We start from the raw sequence: 18,660 nt of genomic DNA on the forward strand, positions 1-18,660 counted from the left end.
CATAAGTGAATGTGGGGATTGTGAAATGATGATTTATTATCAATAAATGTTTGATTTAAATACTTATTTTATGTACCTATTTACCTGAGGTCATCTATATATTTCTCAGATTGCAAGTGAAAAATGTTTAAGAAGCCCTGATCTACATCATGGATACACATGATCCTTACATCCTTCTTAATGGCCTGCTTGAATGATGATGGTTCAGTTAATAATGTGTATTAATAGGAATATATTTAAAGAAATGTTAATGTGATTATTAAATGATTTATTTTTCAGACTCTTAAAATTAAGACTTTAATAGGCACTTGCTTTTAAGGCCCCTGAGATTTTTGTACAATACAATTAAAACTGGAATTACTGTCTTTTGGAAATGGTTATGTATGTATGTTTTCCCCTAGGTTTTTTTTTTTAAACCTGAGTTAACAAAAGAAAAGAGATGGACTATAGATTTCCTTTATGTGAACTAGAGCTATAGTTTAAGTGGAAAAGGTCTGTGTCATCATACTATCATTTATATTTTGGATTGGATTCCCTTCATTTGTGAGGAGTTTTCGTTAAATTATTTTAGTGATGTATTAAGTGGCACAAAGTTGATTAGGATTTTTTCCTTCATAAATATTCCATTTCATTTGTTTGAAGTGATGAGAGCTTGGTTTCACCAAATACCAAAATTGATTCTCTTGAGCTTCAATCATTCATCACCACTTTTGGTGTTTGTTTTTGTTTGAAACTAGTCATTTGAAATTTATGAACACAAGTAATCCTTTCTGTCATTCTAGAGATTACTGTGCCTTCTCCCTGGACCTTCTGGCATGCTCCTTAGCTCACCCTCCAACCAGGCTTCCTGGGCAGGAGTGCCATTGCTAAACTTCTTAGTGTAATGGGTTCTGCTTCCATGAGGCTAAATGAGTGCCCTGCTAGCACTAAGAGTATGTTGTCTGCTTCCATAAAAATGCCTTTCTAAATGTTGCAAAGATGATTTGTTCTGTATATTGGAAAAATGTCATATAAAATGTATTTGTTTAAACTCAGAGTAACTGCAAAAAGAACGGTTTTCATGTTTTCTTGGAGTTTGAATTATCACTGACATTTTTTTTCATGTTCCTTTGTTTAAATGGTACGTTTATTCTTCAGTATTGAAATGAATTTATTTTTTAAAAATTCATGACTTATTTGCTATTTTATTTGTCATTTCCTTCTCCAGCTCATTTTACAGATGAGGAAACTTAGGCAAATGGTGTTAAGCAACTTGCACAATGTGTGGCAGCTAATGTCTAAAGCCTATTTTGAAAGAACTCAGGTTTTCTGCCTCTCGACAGAGCAACCTGGTTGGACCATTTTGCTAACTATCATCCTTAATTCTTCCCTCCCATGTCAAGCAGAACAGATCAGATCCCTCTTTTGCCAGGAATCCCTTAAAAGGATTTGAAGAAAATTATCACACACCTTCTAAGCTTTCTTCAAGCTAAATATTCTCTTGGTTTTTTGCTGATTCTGCCATTCATCTCACAGAAGTTACTGAAAAAATTGGCAAATGGGATTACTGAGCCATTATCAGTGATTTCTGAAAAATCTTGAAATAGGTTCTCCAGGGTTCACCTTTCCTAGCTCATCACCCTTACCTTAGCTTCCAGACAAAGGCTACAAATTAGAGTAAGGTTACTTTCCCTCAAGGGCTTCGCTAATGGGTCCAAATTCAATGGACCAGGTAGTGGGCTCGTGTGCCCACACCAAAGGGACTGCTTACACACTAAAGAATCACATAGTCCTGCCATCTAGGGGAGGGGGTGGGGGGATAAGAGGTGAAAAATTGGAACAAGAGGTTTGGCAATTGTTAATGCTGTAAAGTTACCCATGCATATATCATATCCTGTAAATAAAAGGCTATTAAATTAAAAAAAAAAAAAGAATCACATAGTGTTATGATTACTATTAGTACATACTGTTGGGAAGTTAATATTTAAGCCTCATTGGGATGAACACTTCTGCAAGGCTGCTAATTATCCATTTTACATCTTGCCTTCACTGAGCAGACTAATCAAAAGCCAAGCAGGATCTTTTCTCCAGTAGACCTTTTCTAATGACCATTTCTTTTCTCACCACCAGTCCACTGCAAACACAATCACTCTCTGGTGGCTGCTATTGCTGCTCCCTTATTGATGGGAAATACCTCTGCTGAGGCAGAAAGCCTCCAGATCTTTGTTATTGTCAGAAGCCCTGTTCCAAAGGAAAAATGTTACAAAAAAAGTCAGCAACAATGCAGTAGACAGATTGTGTTCTCAGGCTTGCAATTGGATAAAGACAAGGGCACCCTAACCCCTTCAAAAGCTCATTTTTAAAAGTTTTTATTTTTGACATTACAATTTTTTTTTTTGCATTCTAAGTTTCCCTCCTGCTTCTCCCCCACATATTGAGAAGGCAAGCAGTATATCAGCACATGAAGTCATGAAAAGCATATTTCCATATTAGCCATGTTGTAAAAATAAAAACAATAAAAAGCAAGAAACCATGGGAAAAAAGATGCTTCAATCTGCATTGAGGTAATCAGTTCTCTATCTGGAGATAGATGGCAATTTTCATTGTGGGTCCTTTGGAATTGTCTCAGATCACTTGTCATGATCGGTATAGCTAGGTCTCATAGTTGACCATCATAATATTGCTTTTACTGTGTGCAATGACCTGATTCTGCTGTCTTTGCATATAGGTCTTTCCATATTTTTCTGAAACCATCCTGTTCATCATTTTCTATAGCACAATAGTATTCCATCACAATCCTATACCCACACCTTGTTCAGTCATCTCTTGGTTGATAGACATCCAAAGTACTTGCTAAAGAGTTGGGTCATATCTTTAATCTATACACAGGATTCTAGCTCAACAGCTAATGAAAAGAACTCAAACCAGCAATGAGTCATCCATCCTGGAAGCCAGTCCCGTCCCATATGTTTTTATCTGATCACCAAGAATGGCTACCTCAAGCATGCTTTTAGAGAACAGGTCACTTACAGGGTTTTTGCTCTAGTATATAGGCAGGAAATCTCCAAACAATATACGGAGCTACTAATCACTATTGATTAGAGAAATGCAAGTAACATACCACTTCACACCTCAGCTAAAATGACAGGAAAAGATGACAAATGTTGGAGGGAATGTGGGAAAACTGGGATACTACTACATTGTTAATGGAGTTGTGAATGGATCCAACCATTCAGGAGAGCAATTTGGAATTATGTTCAAAAGGTTATCAAACTGTGCATACTCTGACCAAGCAGTGTTTCTACCCAAAGAGATCTTAAAGGAAGGAAAGGGACCCACATGTGCAAAAATGTTTGTGGCAGCCCTTTCTGTAGTAGCAAGAAACTGGGAACTTAGTGGATGCCCATCAATTGGAAAATGGTTGGGTAAATTGTGGTATATGAATGTTATGGAATATTATTGTTCTGTAAGAAATGACCAGCAGGATGATTTCAGAAAGGCCTGGAGAGACTTACATGAACTGATGTTGAGTGAGATGAGCAGAACCAGGAAATCATTATACATGGCAACAAGAAGATTATACGAGGATCAATTCTAATGGACGGGCTCTTTTCAACAATGAGATGATTCAGACCAGTTCTAATGATCTTGTGATGAAGAGAGCCATCTACACCCAGAGAGAGGACTGTGGGAACTGAGGGTGGATCATAACATAGCATTTTCACTCTTTCTATTGTTTCCTTACATTTTGTTTCTCAATTTTTTTTCCTTCTTGATCCGATTTTTCTTGTGCAGCAAGATAACTGTATAAATATATATGCATATGTTGGATTTGACATATTTTAGCATTTATCATGGATTACTTGCCATCTAGGGGAGGAGCTGGGCGGGGGGGAAGGAGGGGAAAATTTGGAACACGAGGCTTTGCAACGGTCAATGCTGAAAAATTACTCATGCATATGTTTTGTAAATAAAAAAGCTTTAATTTTAAAAAAAATTACAAGAGGAAGCAGAAAAAAAAAGAAATCTGAACTCAAATCTTCCTGACTTTAAACACAGTGCTCTACCCATTGCATCCCTTAGCTGCTTCAGGGAGATAATTATTTGGGAAGTGTTAGAAGAGGTCTGAAGAATATTCATTGCTTCGTTGTGAAATGCTGAAAATCTGGGTTTCCACAGAGTGTTGCAATAAACACATACAGCTTCTTACAGGGCAGCAGAAATACCACAATAGGCTTTTACTGGGGATTTACCAACCCTTTACAACCGGCTTCACCAGTTATTTTTATTGGAAGTGAATGGCATTTTCCATCCAAAGTTTATCTTGGATCTCTGAATTGTTAAGAACTAAGTCTATTGTTGATCGTCACATAATTTTGCTATTGCTGCTGCAAGCACTTTCTAAACCTGTCCAAGGTTATAAGACAAAAACAAACCAACAGGAGAGGGTGGTTTATAATTAACTAGGGGGTGCAATGGATAGAGCTTTTGGATCTGGAGTCAGTAAGATCCGAGTTCAAATTTTATCTCGGACATTTATTAGTTGCCTGATCCTGGTCAAATCATTTAATCTCCAATTACCTCAGTTTCCAAACCTGATAAAATGGATATATTAATAGCATTTTCCACTTGGATTGCTGTGAAGATCAAATGAGATAATATTTGTAAAGTACCCTGCAAAATGTAAAGCCAGCTACTACTACTACCTCTCCCCTGTAATCTTTTTCTGAATTCCCTAATATGGCTTTAAACTAGAGGCAAAGAAGGGACCCTAGATGGATAGAATACTAGCCCTAGAGTCAGGAAGAAGTTCAAATCCAGCTCAAGACACTTGACACTTCCTAGTTGTATTTCTCTTGGCAAGTCGCTTAACCCAAATTGCCTTCCACAAAAACAAAAGACTAGAGACAGAGAGAAAAGGAGGCTGAGCCCGGGATGTCCATTTCTATAAGCAATGCTACAAATACAAGGCAATTTGGGGAGGGGAGGGCAAGGAGAACACAACATAGAAGGTAACACTTGACGAATTTTGAAAGGACAAGTCAGATTAATGCCTAAATCTTCCTTTGTAATTTTACCTAACAGAGCCCAAGTGCCTTTAACTGAGCTTGTTAACTTGTACACTCAGTTTTGTTCTCCTTTGTTCTGCTTGCCTTTGAATTAATTCAGATTTCATGATAAGCTACTGAAATACAGGTAGTGGAAACTGGTAGAAACTTGATTTTTCACCTGGGCCCTCAGTTTGGATAAATAAATATTTGCTGTTCAGGTCCACTCAGGGATTCATTTTATTCTTTGGAGCGAGGAATTACCCTCAGGGGCGTATGAAATATTTAACTTTTATTCTATTTTATAATTGTTTACAGGGAATATTCATTGTTCCATGTGGGAGATGTTGAAAAGCTGGGTTTCTACAGAATGTTGCAGGCTTCGAGGTAGTGTGGGATAATGGGTACCACTGACCAAGAGGTTTTCAGAATGTGAAAGGTTAAGGAAGATTAAAATTCCACAGAGCAATTAAGTGATCTATAGAAGCCTTGACCAAACAAGGAATTGAGGAGCTAGGAAGGCACAGGTGGATTCAACCAATCAGAAAGAGTCTTGTAGTTTTGAGAAAAACACAAACTGAAAATAATAGATGATCCAGCCCAAGCTAATTGGGGTCAGTGATCTGACTTGACTAAATCACTATTGCATCTGCTTCATAGGTTAATTGAATATTAAACAATACACTCTGTAGGAGGAGTTTTCTGCCATTTATGAACATAGGATGTATGATGAGGGAGGGGGAGCATGGTTATACAATTTTAGGGGGAAACATATATTGGGCGTATCAAAAACATTATTTCCTGAAAGGAACGGACCAATCCGGTCTCTGAAATGCCCCAAGCTAATAAGTATAAAGTTTCTCCCACTTTTGTGCTCTGGGCTCCCTAAATGGAGAGGAGCTGCTTCTGGTCAGAAATGCTGATGATTCCTTGAGCTTTTTCTTTAATAAATTTTCCTCAATACCTGATTTTCAGTATCAAGAGTGTATTTTTAACACTTCAGGTTAGGAATAACTAGAGTTTTCAATAAAAACTGAATTATCCTCCTGCATCTTGGCCCCAAATCAAAATTCCAATCAGCTCTGGATTAGTCAAAACCACACCTGGTTTTCAAAGTAGCTAGGGCAGGGTTTTTAATCTCCCCTAAATTTCTTCCCAGGGCAGCTAGATAGTATAGTGGGTAAAGCTTGGGCTTGGATTTAAGAAGAACTGAGTTCAAAACTGACCTCAAACACTTACTAGTTGTGTGACCCTGGGTAAGACATTCAATCATTTGCCTCAGTTTCCTCATCTGTAAAATAAGCTGCAGAAGGTAACAGCAAACTACTCTATTTTCTTTGCAAAAACCAACCAAACAAATGCAAATGAGATTACAAAGAGTTGGACATGACTAAATTACAACAAAATTTTTTTCCAGTGATTGGAGAATGATGATGATGATTCTGATGAAGATGATCATAGCCATTATTTCTACAGTGCTTTATATAACCGATATTATTTTGTCCTTGCAACAACCTCAGAGGTAAATGTTATTATTATCCTCATTTTACTCATGAGGAAACTGAGGCAAGCAATGGTTAGATGGTCTATCCTGAGTCATACAGTGTCTGAGGTATGATTTGAACTCCATTTTTATTACTGTATATACTATTGAAAGAGCACATTTATAATGCAAATAGTCCTTGAAGTAACACATTAAACTAATCTATTCAACCTGAGGAAGTAAATGAAAATTATTAATTCTTTAAGATAACACACCATTTAGTTTGGCGCTTACAATTCTTTATATTTTTTTCTAGCTAATAATGGGAAAACTAGTGAAAGTGAATGGCTAAATTTAGCTTTGGGGAATTTTTTGTGAGCTGTCATTTCTTCTCCCCAAACCCTGAATTGGCAAAAAGTGAAAGTTTTTCTGGATTACCAAATGCCTATCTTCAATTCTTAAGGGACCTCACTGAAACTCACAATCAAGAGAACTGGGTTTGAGTCCTGCCTCCTACATTTAACCAATTTGTGATGATGATTAAGTAGCTTAATCCCTCTCTTGCTTTTAATTTCCTTGTTTGCAACATCAGATGAAAATCTCACTTATCCCATAGGAATATTGAGAAGATCAAATGAGATAGTTTGAATTTTTTTTAGGTAAATGTCAGTTGTAAGGATCTCCAGGGATCCTCAAACTACTGCCCGCGGGTCATATGCAGCAGCTGAGGACGTTTCTCCCCCTCATTCAGGGCTATGAAGTTTCTTTATTTAAAGGCCCACAAAACAAAGCTTTTGTTTTTACTATAGTCCGGCCCTCCAGCAGTCTGAGGGACAGTGAACCGGCCCCCTATTTAAAAAGTTTGAGGACCCCTGATCTAGTCTAATGGTCACTGGAACCTCCTGGGGCGGTTATTAACAACACCCTCAAATTAACATGCACATGGATCAATTAGTAAACACTATAGAGCAGTTATGTACCAAGCACTGCTCTAAAAGCTATAGATGTATTTTTAAATAATTCCCTACCCTAAAGAAATGTTAGATTTTTATTAATTACAATATATATATCAATATATATTTTATAAAATGTTATTAAAATATATCAGTATCTTTTTCTGTACCACCTTCATTTCCAAATAGATTTCTTCCTCTTTCCCTACCCAGAGAAACATTCTTTGCTGCAAAGAATTTTTTAAAAAATTTAAAAGAACAAAAAGATTCATGCAGCAAAACTAATAAAATGAACTAAGTTTAACAATAGAAGCAATGTCCCTGACCCACAATTCCTCAGACTCTGCAAATAAGGGAAGAAAGGGCATTTTTTCATCACTTCTCCAGAACTATATACGGTGTTCAGTTTCATTTTTTGTTGTCCTTCCACATATGTTGTTTTAGTTACCATGCTTATTTTCCTGGCTCTTCATTTGGTATGAATTCATACAAGTTTTGTCATGTCTTACCACATACTTTATGTTCTTTGTTTTTTTTTTTTGTTTTTTTTTAAACACAGTAACATTCTTCTTGTTGTTCATCCTTCATTTTGGGCCAATGACATCATAAGACATCATAAGAATGATATCTTCATTTACTCATAAATTGGATTTAAGTGAAAAAGTTGCAAAAAAGTCACAAACCTAAATCTCTCTTCCAGATTCATGAAAGTCCATTCTATTACATTTATGGACCACAAATTTTTTTGAGCACTTGACTGTTGCAATTAATAAAAATAGATTTATTTAAAAGCTAAATTATTTTTTAATTTAAAAACCCCTCCCTGAGATGATAAGCAATCAGATATAGGTTATACATATGCAATTATGTAAAACATTTCCATAATAGTCATTTTGTACAAGAAGACTCAAAAAAAGGAAGAGTGAAAGTGAAAAATAGCATGCTTCAGTCATTTATTAAGCACTTGCTATGTACTGTGCTAAACCCTGGTTTAGCATAATAGTCCCTGCTCCTCAAGGAGCTCATATTCTAAATATTCTAAATTCTAATTCTAAATATTCTAAAAAAGACAACACAAAGTATGTACAAGCAAGATATAAACAGGATACATTGGAGATTATCAACTGAGGGAAGATTTTAGCATTAAGGGGAACCAGATAAGTTTCTTGAAGAGAAGCAAATTTTAGCTGAGTTTAAAGGAATATAAGGAAATCCGAGGTGGAGATGGGGAGGGAGAGAATTCTGAAGATGGACAACAGCCATTTATTTGATTGATTAAAATCTAAGATCCTTTAGGTAGAGAATGATTTTGTTATTTAAATGAACAATTGTTATTTTTAAAATAAATTCATAGTAAATAGGCAGAGATGGAGCTCCTGTTCAAGGAACAGCAATGGGGCTAATAGCTGGATCACTGAAAATATGAGAAGGGAAAGGGAAGTTATTGTGAAAAGCATGTATTTTTATTCATGTCCAATTCCTCTTTGGAGTTTTCTTTGCAATGATACTGAAATAGTTTGACAGTACCTTCTCCAGTTCAATTTACAGATGAGGAAATGGAAGCAAACAGGGTTAAGTGAATTGCCCAGGGTCACATGGCTAGTAGTTGAACTTCTATTTGAACTTAGATCTTCCTGACTACAGTTGTGGCATTATATTCACTTCACCATCTGTCTGTTTCTAGATAAAGGAGAATGACATAAAAAACTGGAAAGATAGAATATTATGGAGTACTTTAAAAGCTAAAGAAGATGTTATATATAATCCTAAAAGCAACAGAGAGCCAGTAAGTGGGGAAAAACAAATAAAACAAAAAATATCCTATAAGACTTCAAAAATTCTCTCATTTCTGTTCAGTTGGCTTTAGAAGTCTAAGGGAGGCAGCCAAGTCATGCCAGTACTACAAAGCACTGGATTTTAAGACTGGATGGCATTTAACTGATGAAGAAAAACTTAGTACTCGGTACTTTTGGTAACTTTGTTGGAAACAAATTTATTAATTTTATAAACCCTAGAATATCTGGAGAAAGAAAAAGAAACAAAGAGACAGACAGACAGAAAAGAGAGAGAGAGAGAGAGAGAGAGAGACAGAGAGACAGAGAGACAGACAGAGAGAGACAGAGAGACAGAGAGAGACAGACAAAGACAGAGACAGAGAGGGGGGAAGGAGGGAGGAAGGGAAGGATAGAGAAAGAGGAAGAAGAAGAGGGAGAGAGAGAGAGAGAGAGAGAGAGAGAGAGAGAGAGAGAGAGAGAGAGAGAGAGAGAGAGAGAATTTTCTTCTCCTATGTATTTTCTAAGGTTAAACATGGATGCAAAATTTAGCCTAATGACTTGGCTCAATAGTTTCATGCATTCAAGAGACTCATTTTCAAGAGTCTCTTGATACTTCTGTTAACTGAATTATTTGAAAGGTTCCATGACCTTGCCTAATAACCACCATAATATATCTTTAGGGATTTCATAGTTCATCCTTGAACTTGGACTTAATTTTCCTTTAGAAACTGGCTTTGATAAGGATATTACAAGGGAATTTCAGAGATGTTATTATAGTTTTAAAAAACACATATAGCTTAAATAACAAGCTGCTTAATATAATATAGGCAGCTAGGTGGCACAGCAGATATAGAGCTGGACCTGGAATGAGGATGACTTGAGTTCAAATTTGGCTACAGACACATACCTAACCCTAACCCTAACCCTGGATAAAGTCATTTACTACATTTTCCCCACTATAATATGTGGCTAACAATATCACCTACCTCCAAGGATGTTGTCAGGGTCAAGGAAGATAGTATTTGTATCGTGCTTAGTGCAGTGCCTGGCACATAGTAGGTACTTAAATAAGCATTTGTTTTCTTTCTAAAGTTCTACGATTTTTTTTCAGTTTTCAATAGTATTTTCCCCCAAATAAATATAAAGACAGTTTTTAGCATTAATTTTTTAAGACTTTATCTTTCAAAGTTTTCTCCTTCTTCCATATCTCTTCCCTCTCCAAGACGGCAAGCAATCTGATAAAAGTTAAACAGGTGCAGTCCTTATAAACATATTTCCATATTTGTCATGTCCAAGAAAAATCAGACCAAAAAGGGAAAAACATTAGAAAGAAAAAAAATTGATGAAAATGTTATGTTTCATTCCATAGTCATTCTCCATAGTTCTCTCTCTGGATGCAAATTGCTATTTCCAACCTGAATTTATTGGAATTGCCTTGAATCATGGCATTGTTGAGAAGAGCCAAGTCCATCAGAAGTGATCATTGCATAATCTTTTTGCTGTGTACAATATTCTCTCCATTCTGCCTGCTTCACTCAGAGTCAGTTCATGTAAGTCTCTCCAGAATTTTCTGAAATTAGCCTGTTCATCGCAATGATTACTTCAATGCATATGACTTCTAGATCTACATATCTAATTCTGATTTATCATAAAATGCTCTTTAGAAATTTCCTACTGGAGGCCCAATGAGCATCTCAAACTCAACATGTCCAAAAACAAAATTCATTTATTCTCTCTCCTTCAAACCACTTCACCCCACTTTGTAACCTATTTCTTTGGAAGGTTTGGCTGTCCTTTGGTCTTCCAGGTTTGCAACCCTGGAACATCCCTGATTTTTCTTTCTCCTTTAACACCTGTATTCAATCAGTTACCAAGTATCATCAATACTACTATAACAATGTGTCTCATATGATTTCTCCCATCCCCATCCCCCTCCACTCAAATTCTTCTCATCTCTCAGGCAGACCACCTGGCTGTGACAAATTAGAATTAGAATGACCAGTAGATGTTAAATATATTAAAATATAACTTAGATACACAATAAGTATACATGACCAAAACATTATTTTGCTGTACAAAAAGAATCAGACTCTGAATTATTGTACAATTAGCTTGTGAAGGAAATCAAAAATGCATGTGTGCATAAATATAGGGACTGGGGATTTAATGTAATGGTTTTTAGTCATCTCCCAGAGTTATTTTTCTGGGCATAGCTAGCTCAGTTCATTACTGCTCCATTAGAAATGATTTGGTTGATCTCGTTGCTGAGGATGGCCTGATCCATCAGAACTGGTCATCATCTAGTATTGTTGTTGACCTATATAATGATCCCCTGGTCCTGCTCATTTCACTCAGCATCAGTTCACATATAGCTTAAAACAAGCTGCTTAATATAATATAGGCAGCTAGGTGGCACAGCAGATATAGAGCTGGACCTGGAATGAGGATGACTTGAGTTCAAATTTGGCTACAGACACATACCTAACCCTAACCCTAACCCTGGATAAAGTCATTTACTACATTTAATTCTAATAAATATTCTGACAAAAGAACAACAAGATGGCTAGGAAGAAATAAAAGCTTCTCAGTAATATTGTGTTCTCTTCTTCTATCCTGTCAAAGTCACAGGGCAGCTGGAGCTTTTGTTCCAGGGTGCCAAAATCAACTGGTAGTGACAGTACTTGCAGTCCAAACCAACATACTTTAAAGTCAGTGAGAACAATGAAAAGCATTTTATGCCTGGTAAGGGAATTTAGCAAGCACTGAAGTCTCATTCTTTCATACACAGAGGGTTAGTTTTGCCCTGTCTTGCTTCATTTATATCATATTGGCCTAAGAAAAATGAAAATAAATATCAAAAACTTTTAAGAGCTCATGTCACCTTCCTATTCAAAAGGCTCCAATGGCTGAGTCCCTCTCACCTCCACGCCTGTTTGGCATCCAAAATTCTTCATTGCCATCTCTCTTCCCCACTCTCAGATCTTCCCAATCTATTTATTTGTTTGTTTTTTGTTTAGACAATTGGAGTTTAATGACTTGCTCAAGGACACATAGCTAACAAGTGTTAAATGTTTAGACTTCAGGTAGATTGAGGAAGGAACTTGGAGACCAAAGTCAAACAATTTCTAATGTCAATTTTACAATGAATAAATTCATTTTGAAGGGAGCTGGGTCCTCAGCCAGATACAACCACTGATTGCATGGTCTATATATCCTTATTGGTTTTAGGTTTCATGTGTCCACAGGAAAGGACATTTTTTACATAAAATTTTTTTATATACAAATACATGTACATATGCATACATACACATTTATTAGTAAGGCAGCTAAGTGGTGCAGTGTGCATAAAGTACTGATTGTAGAATCAGGAAGCTTCATCTTTATGCAGTCAAATTCAGCTTCGGACACTAGCTGTGTGACCCTAGGAAAGTCGCTTAAACCTGCTTGTCTCAATTTCTTATCTATAAAAATGACTAGAAGAAGGAAATAGCAAACCTCTCTCCAGTATCTCCACCAAAAAAACTCCAAATAGGGTCATGAAGAGTCAGACATAACAGAAATGAACAATCTATATGTTTATCTTTAATATATATGTAACGAATCATTCAATAAATACTACTATAACTATGACAACTAAAGAACCCCCTCCATCTAAAATAAGTAAATGAATGAATGAATGAACTAGATAATGAATTAAATGTAATGAATCATTCAATAAATATTAGTATAATTATGACAAATAAGTAAATGAATGAATGAACTAGAGAATGAATTAAATAAATGAATGAACAAACAAACGAATGAATGAATAGACGGATGAATAAATAAATGAAACGCAGATTTTCATGCTTTTGGCTATAAAAATGGGCATAGGACCCCCTCTGCTGGTCACTTACTATATTTATCTGTAGAATAAACCATGGCATCATACTGTTACCCTATAATTGTTTGTACCAATGGGAGTTACTATGTGGAGAAATTATATTCAGTTGTAGAACTTAGAGAGGCAACAAGAAATAGAAAAAGAACTGGACCTGAAGTCAGGAAGATCTTTGGTCACATCCTGGAAAATCATGTCATTTTTCAGTGATCCAGACAACTCTATAAATTGGAAAGAAAGTGCCCATCTGCATTGCTAGGAGAAATTTCTTCCAATGGAATCATAAGTCTGGTCCCATCTCCATGAACCTTTATACTTCCCAATGACATTGTAAAGATCTTGTATGTACATAGTTATTTGTATGCTGTCTCTCTCATCAGAATGTAAGCAGACTAAGGGCATGGATGCTGTTTTTAATTCTCTCCCTGCTTCTTGTAGCTCTCAGATCAGTGCTTTTTTCCCTCATTGAAAGAATTCTTTATATGTGACTATATATTTGGGTCCTTTCCTCACAAGTTACTTTTCATCAGTTTCAGCTAGCACTCACTGTCTTATCACCTGTGTAACTTTGGGCAAATCATGTAACCTCTCTAGAAACTTAGTCTCATTTGTAAAATGAAGAGGTAAGTCCAGGTAAATATTTGGCAAATATTATTGGTAAATAGTTGACAATCAGATCTGAAGGGGATACATTTTTATACATTTAATACATTTTTAAGTCTAGGCTGCGTTATTAACATTTTCCCCATCACTTTCTTAAGTCCAGACAATCAATAAAACAATATCAAGCCCTGATTTTGTTTGTCTATTTCTGAGGTGTAAGTGTTTCTTAATGAAATTTTAACAATTAGTTTATCAGGATCAGGTTTGAGCACACCCCTAAGTTAGGAACATATCATCTCCCATCGCTATATTTTTGCCACTCAGAAAATATAGTTAGCGTCGATCCCCATTTCATTTCTATCTACAAAGTATAATAGACTCAAAGTACATGTAACGTATGTGACTGATATAATTTCTACTTGGAAGAAGCAGGGGAACCTGCATCCAGAAAAGTATGATAACATGTAACAAAAGTGCCTTGCTTGGCAGACCTTGGGTAACTGGTTCCCATCTGCTAACAATGTGATAAAAAAAAGATAAAACTATTGATTGACTGTATAGCCAGAACTGGAATACATTTAAAAGATCCTCATTGACTGAAACCAACAGTAATCCTCCTTCTGATAAAGAAGCAGGAACGTTGAAATCCTTAATATTCCCAGGAGAGAAGTCTCAGGCTTTTATCTCCCTACAGCACTGCTATGATACTACCCATGAGAGCCTTGCTGTTGCTTCTTTTCCATTTTGTCTATTCTTTCCTAATTTAAATGAAGAACTTTTAGAGACAGCTATGATTTTGTGAGCTTTGAAAGGTCAAAATGTCAAGCTACTAAATAAATATCTGGGAACATATCAAAAGTCAAATGGTACAATATTGAACATCCTGCTTAATCCAATCCAGTAGCAGCCAAGATGCAAGATCCAGCGGCTTTGCTGAATTTCACATTTGGAAGAGAATATGGCAGGATAAATGTTTGTAGACACTGTTTTAAATTTGAGCCCACTCTCCCAGATGGCACTGAGGACAAAGTAGCCCTAAGACCTGGATGGAAATGGTTCTACTTTTGTCCTTGCTGTATCTTTAAAGTAATTATCCCTTTGTAAAAGTAATTTATGTTAAGTAGCTAAATGGAAGTGGGATACTAATTACTAGTGAAGAGAATACATCAGAATAATAACTTGAGCTTCTAGCATTAGAAAAAGAGTACTCCCTAAAATCCTGAGGGAGGAGATAGAGCCAGCCCAACTCTGGGAATCCAACCAGCCAGCGTGCAAGTCAACGCGAAAGAATTTAAGATTAGAGACTTGTTATGAAAGTGTCATAGACTCATAGCTAAAAAGTTCTCATTAGAGATCACCCTAATTTAGCACATGAGAAAACTGAGGAATAGAAAGGGAAAATGATTAAAGGTCACATGGTTAATAAACAGCAAAACCAAGATCTAAATTCATATTTTTGAGGTCAAAAACAGTGTTCACCCTACTTTAGCATTTCAGTAATCATTCCTAAATAGCTGACATCAACAGTCATTTGTGTTCCTACGCCATTACAAAATGGACTCCCACCCAAATGCTTCTATCCAACAGGACTATTCTTGCCTGAGAAATCTTATGTCATTGAAATTGATCTGCTCATAATCAACAGAATTCAGAGCTCCCCCCCCCTAAAATGGGAACAACCATAGTGATTCATTACTGATCTCAGAGGTGCTGAGTGGATTCATGAGTAATGGACCTTCTCCTGCCAAGGAGAAAAGTGTTAACTGTTTAGAATTGTATTACTAACGATTTCTAGGTTCCTTTCTCATCCTGTTGCCCTAACCATTTCTTTGTTGTTTAAATATAGCACTTCTTCACAAAAGTCAGCCATATTCAACAGCCACTTTTATTCTCCAATTCTACTTCTGAAGAAAAAAAGAAGAAATGGGCATTAAGTTAAAACCTCCTCTGCCATTGAAATACTCATACACACAAATAAATACACAGTGTGTTTATGTGATTTATACACACACACACAGACACACACACACACAGGCTTAACTCAAGTCCTACCATCTCAAAAAAGACATTTTTCTCCATCCCTAATTTGTTTTGCTCAAGACTAATCCCTCCCTTACTCTACCCTCTCTTAATTTGTGCTTCTCCCTTTCTCCTGAAATGTATGTCTCCCTGTGAATTTGATCATTTGATCAGTAAACATTAAGTGCCTACTATGTGCCAAACATTGTGCATACAAAAAGAGATAAAGATAGTCCCTATCCAAAAAACTTTACAGTCTAATGGGGGAGACAACATGCAAATAAATATATACAAAACAAGCTATATACAAGAGAAATAGGAAATCATTAACAAAGGAAAGGCAACAGAATTAAGAGAGTTGGGAAAAACTTGCAATAAAAGATGGAATTTTAGTTGATACTCAGGGAGACAAGGAAGCTCATAGGTGGAGATGAGAAGGGAGAGTATTTCCAAGGATAGGAGACAACCAGAAAAAATAACTGGATGAAATTTTATTGAGAGATGGAATTTCATGGAACAGCTAGAAGGTCAATGTTTCTGGGGAGTACTGGTATTAAAAGACTGGAGTAGCAGGAAGTCTGGAGTATTCTTCCTTTTTTTGACCAGTTCAAATGAAAGTCAGGGTCAATTGTCAGCCATTTCTCACATCTGCTTTCTCCTCTTTTGAATAGATGTCTGTTTGTATACACAGACTATGTGAGATAATTTCCCCTAAATCCCCACCTCCTTCCCCATCAATGTTCCCCTCTTTCCCTGTCTTTCTATCTTTTTGTTAAGACCATTAAGCTGTAAAAGCAGCACTCCCAGGCCTTGTCTAATCAGACTACCTCATTAAACTCTGATGATTTGGGGGGTTCTTAATTTTGGGGACTTGTATTATCTACCCATATTTGAATTTAAGCAGTTTGTGCTTGTTTAGTCTTTTATTATTGTTTATTCATGTTTATCTTTACATAAAAAAAGTCTTAATGTCTGTGTTTCAATTTTAAAGGTTCTCCCTTGCTCTGGTCTTTTCATCAGGAATTCTTGGAAGTCCTCTATTTTATTAAAGATCTATTTTCTCTTCCAATAGCATTATACTCAGTTTTACTTAGTAAATTAATCTTGGTTATAAACCTATATCCTTTGCCTTCTGAAATATCATATTTCAAACTCACAGTTTTTTTAGGGTAATAGCCATTATTACCATAGTGTGTGATTCTGACTAACTCCTTGGTACTTGAATTCTTTCTTTCTGGCTGATTACAGTATTTTAACTTTGTCTTTGAATATAATATTCCTGGGAGTTTTTATTTTGGAGTTTTTTTCAGGATATCATCAGTAGAGTTTTTCTGTTTCTTCTTTCCCCTTCGGTTCTAAGTGATCTGGACAATTTTCTCAAAAGATTTCTTGTAATATAATACTTAAGCTTGGTTTTGGTCATGATGTGTAATACCCTCTTTAAAATGTAATGTTCTCAGTTGAGGTTTTCTTGGGGTCTCTGGAGGCAGCCTTTGTTTCAATTCAATAATCACCACATGAGTTACCAGGGGTTAAAGTCCAAATCCTTTATTGTCTCCTTCAAAGTCCTATCTCCTTCATTTGGGGCTTGACTAGTTTTCTTAGAGGCCTATCTCTCTCCTTGGTTTCCAGAGCTTGAGCTCCTGCCTCCTTCTCCGGCCTCTGAATCTCTCTAAATCCAAAGATTTATGCTTCAGCCTCCAGCCACCACAAAGGTGGACGCTGGAATGAATCTGTCTCAGCCTCTGAGAACTTCTAGTGTGCTTGTCCTTTCTGGCCCTGAGAGCTTCTAGCTTATATGTTCCAGGCTGAGTATAAACCAATCATTATATCGCTAGGAAACCATTATTTGTTGCAGGATTAAATCAATGCTAAACTAGATTTAACCATTGTCTCCTCAAGTCCACTGAGTACCTTGTTTCAGGTTCTGGCCCATAACATCTCCTTGTCTGATTAAATCAATCATACTGAACCATGCTAAATTAGATAACCATCATCTCTATCAATTCCACTGACTTAGCACCTTGTAAGAATCCTTTGTTTCAAGTTCAGAGTTCTGGCCCATAACAATGATGTTCAGCTATGCTTATTTTTTTTCTCCTCAATCCATTTTTTCAATTCAGTTGTTTTTGCTATGAGATAATGTTATATTTTCTTCCATCTCTTCAGTCTTTTTGTTGCCTCAAGAAGACTTTGGTCCAGTCTAATTTTAGAAAAATTTTTGCTTGGATAAAGTTTTGTATTTCTCTGTACTGTTCATTCCCTTTCTGTTTCATTCTTCCTAACTCCCTTTTCTCTTCCAATTTTTTACCCCAGGTGTTATAAATATTTTTCAACTTTTGCTTCATCTCATCCAGGAATTCTAGTTAACTTTGTTTCCAGACTGTGTTCTTCTCTGAAAGTTTGCTTGTAGATGTTTTGGAGTCATTTTTCTCTTCTTTTTTTGTGTCTTGAGCATATCTGCCATCATAATAACTCATTTTTTTACCCAGAAATTTTCATATGACCCAGAGCATATAAGTGTATAAGATAGGTATATAAATCAAACATTTATTAGTAATAAATCATGTTCAGTTATGAGATACCATATGGGGATGTAATTCACAGTTCAAGAAGGGAGAGCATCTCTTCAATGTTTCCTATCACTCTGTATTATTGGCTCTCTATCATTCGTTCTCTCTTTCTCCATATGTGTCAATGTATATGCATATGTGTGTATACATATATATATATAAATTATATACATGTATATATATTCATATATAGAATGTATGCCTATACATACACATATAGAAGATACCTAGATATTGTCATGTGGCTCCTTCCATTAAAATATAGGGGCTGTTTTTGCCTTTATTTGTATCTCGTTAGCATAATACTTGGCATACAGTTATATAATAATAATTATATAAATAAATAT

Source organism: Sarcophilus harrisii, chromosome 4 (genome assembly GCF_902635505.1).
Source record: "Sarcophilus harrisii chromosome 4, mSarHar1.11, whole genome shotgun sequence".
NCBI lineage: Eukaryota > Metazoa > Chordata > Mammalia > Dasyuromorphia > Dasyuridae > Sarcophilus > Sarcophilus harrisii.